Here is a 4,894-nt window from a genome sequence, read left to right as displayed (position 1 = left end):
CTATTACTTTTAATAACAATCTTGGGTACCATTATTTCTATGACAATATGTATATGTATTCCCAAGAAACTGATTTAATTCATGTGAAAATTTCCCATAGAGACAAAATAGACCAAAATCCTTTGCCCTTTAAATGTCTATTCTCCCTCCCTGCCTTAAACATATTTCTTAAGTTCTTTCTGTGATCTAGGTGTCCTTCTAGGCTCTGGGGATACAGAAGTGAATGAAACAGACAAAAACTCCTGCCCTCATGTAGCTTATATTCTAGTGGAGATGGTGGTGGTAGTGGGGAACAGACAATAAACAAGACAAATAAGTAGAATATATGGTTTGTATGATGGAAATAAATGCAATGAAGAAAAATAAAGCAGTTAATAATTTTTTTAAAAAAAAGCAGGGAAGAAGATAGAGAATTCTGGGTTTGTGTGGAGCAATTTAAAATAGTGTGTCAGGGCTTCCAATGGTGTGTTGGTGGTGCAGTGGTTAAGAATCCGCCTGCCAATGCAGGGGACACAGTTTCGAGCCCTGGTCTGGGAACATCCCACATGCTGCAAAGCAACTAAGCCCATGCGCCACAACTACTGAGCCTGCACTCTAGAGCCTGCGTGCTGCAACTACTGAGCCCACGTGCCACACCTACTGAAGCCCGCGCCTAGAGCCCGTGCTCTGCAACAAGAGAAGCCACCACAATGAGAAGCCCGCGCACTGCAATGAGGAGTAGCCCCTGCTCGCCGCAACTAGAGAAAGCCTGCGTGCAGCAATGAAGACCCAATGCAGCCATAAATAAATAAATAAAATAAATTTAAAAAAATAAAATAATGTATCATGTATGTAAAGCCTGAAAGAGAGGAGTGAGTGAGCCACAGTGGTACCTGGGAGAAGACCGCTTTAGGCAGAGAAAACAGTTAGGACAAAGTCCCTAAGGCAGGAGCTGCCTGATAGGTTGGATAAAGAACAGAGAAGCCAGGGCTGCTGGAACAGAGTGAATGAGGTTATGTAGAGTCTTATAAGCCATTGCAAGGACATTGGCTTTGACTTCGAGGGAGATAGGAAGCTTTGGGGAAGTTTTGGGCAGAGGGACATGATCTAATTTTTCATTTTGACCAAATCGACTCTGTATGCTGTGTTGAAAATAAATGTAATGAGGTAAGTGTTGCAGGAAAACCAGTTAGGAAGGTATTGCAATAATCCAGGCAAGAGATGATGGTGGTTCAGACCATGGTGGTAGTAAGGGACGTGGTGAGAAGAGGTTAGATTCTAATTATATTTTGGAGGAGAGTCAAGAGAGTTTACTGATAATTGCATGTGAGTATCTGAGAAAGGGGGGAATCAAAGGTGATGCCAAGGTTTGGGGCCTGAACAAACTGGAAGGGTGGAGATGCCATTTACCGATATAGTAAGACCACAGGAGGAGCAGGTTTCAGCAATAGACATGTGTGGAGAAGGTATGTCAAGAGTTTGATTTTGTGTGTGTTGATCTTGAGATGTCAAATATATATCTGAGTGGAGTTCTGGAGTGTAGGAAATTGGATACATGAGTCTGAAATTCAGGAAAGGGATCTAGGCTGAAGATATAACTTTGGGAGTTGTCACCGTGTAGATGGCATTTAAAGCCATGAGGCTGGATAAGATCACTAAAGAAGTGAGTGTAGAGAGAGAATAACAGGCCCAAGGAATGATTGCCAGGGAATTCCAGTACTGAAAAATGAGGGAGGTGAGGATGATGCAGCAGTGGAGACTGAGGAGAGGCCAGTGAGGTGGAAGAGGACCAGGAGAATATGGAGTCCTGGAGGCCAACCACAGCAAGTATTTCCAGGAGGAAGAAGTGGTACAGAGAGTCAAATGCTTCTGGTAAATCAGATACAGTAGGGACTGAGAGGTGACCACTGGAGTCATCAAGGTGGAGGTCATTGGTAACCTTGACAAGGGTAGCTTTAATGAAGTGGTAGAGATGAAAGTCTGATCACAGTGGGTTTAAGAGAGAATTGGAGGAGAGGAATTGAAAAAATGGGTAGTAATTGGAGGGCAATCTAAAATTAAAAGCATTTTTTAAGATGGGAGAAATAACTGCATGTTTGTATGCTGATGAGTTGATCCAGTAAAGATGGAAAAATTGATGATGTAGGAGAGGGAAGTGAATTGGTGGAAGCCTGTCTCTAAGTAGGTGAAATGGGTTGGGGTTGAGTGCACAAGTTGGGGAGTTGGTCTTAACTAGGAGCACAGAGAGTTCATCTATAGTAATGGTGGGGAGCAGTGTGTGTACACAGATGGAGGTCAGCTGGTGGTGAGAGTATGGGAAACAACCTCTCATCTGATTGCTTCTAATTTCTAGTGAATTAAAGAAGGTCATCAGCTGAGAAGAAGGATGAGGGACGTGCTGGAGGTTGGGGAAGAAAGTAAGGTATTACTTGTATAGAAGAGTGGAAGAATGAATGAATGAGTAAATGTAATAAAATTACTGAGCAGCATTAAAGGTCCACTTGAGGAGAGTGGTCATGAAATTAGTGAGACCAGTAAGCATTCGGTGTATTTTCCCCAGGCATGTTTAGCTGCACAGATGCAGGTTTAGAGGAGGCAGAAAATCTGATTAAAAGAGAGTGGAGGGGGCTTCCCTGGTGGTGCAGTGATTAAGAATCCGCCTGCCAATGCAGGGGACACAGGTTCGAGCCCTGGTCCTGGAAGATCCCACATGCTGCGGAGCAACTAAGCCTGTGCACCACAACTACTGAGCCTGTGTGCCACAACTACTGAAGCCCGCGCGCCTAGAGCCCATGCTCCGCAACAAGAGAAGCCACCAAAATGAGAAGCCGGCGTACTGCAACAGAGAGTAGCCCCCGCTCGCTGCAACTAGAGAAAGCCCGCACAGCAACAAAGACCCAACACAGCCAAAAAAAAAAAAAAAAAAAAGAGTGGAGACTTTGCCAGATAGGTATGATGAAGCAAGACAAGGGCAAGGAAGTCATGGGTATAGATATATACAAGAGAGAAATTACAGTGATTGGCCATGGAATCTAAGCTGTGTACTGAAGGAAGTGAAGACTACGAGGGATAAGAAATAGTGAAAAGGTGAGAGGATTAATGAATTATAGGTCCTAATTGGATTGAAGGATTGCCGGAGATGGGGTACTAGAGGGAAGGAGTGGAAAAAATAAGTGGTGGTGGGGTAGTGGGATGCATAAAATTCAGATCATGGAGGCAGTGTAGTTACTGGTAATGACTAACTCTAGGGTTTGGTCATGAGAGTGAGTGGCTGAAATGGTAGGGGAGGACAAGGTCACTGGAGAAGAGGAGGTCCAGAAACCAAGAGTTCAGGCTTCAGGTAGGATTATCTGTGTGCATTATTGAAATCGCCAGGAATTAAGGCAGATGCAGCATTGGAGAGAGTGACAGTGTGCCAAGAGCTAAACTATTCGAGGAATCGGTGCTCTGTGGGTGACTGCAACAAGGTGAGCATTGTAAGTGGTTTGACCTGATGACACAAGATTCAAAATGAAGGTGTTTTGCTGGAGGGAAGAAGAATTGTTTGGAAATGGCAATAGAAAACAAGACGGACACCTAAGCCACCTCCAGATTCAGTAATGTGGGGGAGTTTGGTAGAAAAAGAAAACCATCACCTAAGAAGGCAACGGGAGAAAGGACATTCTCAGGGGAGAGCTGAATTTCAATTAGAGCTAGAAGGGGAAGGAAATTTTCAAAGAATAGACTAAGATTATAGGAAAAACAGTTTAGGGAAAGGAGTGGACTTTGGTGTAGAAATATTTGGTCCATTGGGTGGTGGCAACAGAATATTGTTTGTGTGTCCTGGGCTATGTTTCATATCACACAGTTTTCTTAGAGACTTGAAAAAGGAGTTCTGTAGCGTAACTCATAGTCAGTGTGTCTCCAGCAGTGGCCGTAAGAGAGGGGTCCCTAATCAGTTAACATAAATCCTGGGATCTGCTGGAAAGGTTTGTCACTCCATTAGAGAAGCAGAACTCATCAGGCTGCCATAGCGTGGTGACTGTACTTTAAATCCATCTAATAACTCTTGTCCGGATTTCTATACTCTTCAAACAACTTTTGGACTTTAATTTGGTTTTTCAAATTGTCTTTTCTTCTGGCAGAGAATGCACTGGCTAGCTGGCAGTTCTATTTTTCAGTATAAATTAATCAATTGGCTTCCTGTTTAATCAGTTAGTCCCCTGTAAATTTGGTTAGCATGAGTCAGTCCCCTGAAGCCTGATCACCGCAGTGTGAATGCCATAAAAATCAAGTTACTGAATTTGTTACACTGAGGACCAGACGCTGGCACTCATGGTGACCTCAGTAATGTGGCCCAGCCTGAAGCAACCGCGTCTGCTTTCTTCACAGATTTACCTTAATTCTATTCTACTAAGGATGTGTCAAAAAGGGAATAAGGCTGAACCCTTTACAAATGCCTTGTTGTTTGGACAATAAAAACTGTTGACATCAGATCATTTATTCTTAAGCAAATATGATATGAGGTGCAAAGGAACAATGTGCTTTGGCAAATATTTTCGTGAAATTCACATTCTTTCTCCTCATTTCCTTAACAACACTGGCTAGGGAAGTTGGCTGCCTTATTATTATCATCATTATTATTATTTATCATTAAATTGGCTGGCCTTATTTCAGAAAAGTAAAACTAAAAAAGTAAAGCCCAGGTGGCTAAGGGAATTAGTGCAATGAAGGATTAGAATTCTCAGTCCACAAATACCAGAGCCCATGTTCTGAAGAGAAATGTTTCTGGTTTGAAGCACAACGTGAGAACTAGTTAAGGTCCATCAGACGGAATGACCTGCATGAATGAATATTCTAATCCTTTTTGACTCTGAAATTCACAGTTCTGGGATTAGGACATACTGCCTGCCTTTCTTGTAAAGGGACAGACTTT

This window comes from Delphinapterus leucas, chromosome X (assembly GCF_059928025.1).
Source record: "Delphinapterus leucas isolate spDelLeu-1000000601 "Yukka" chromosome X, BTC_Dleu_Yukka2, whole genome shotgun sequence".
Taxonomy (NCBI): domain Eukaryota; kingdom Metazoa; phylum Chordata; class Mammalia; order Artiodactyla; family Monodontidae; genus Delphinapterus; species Delphinapterus leucas.
This window is presented reverse-complemented; position numbering follows the sequence as displayed.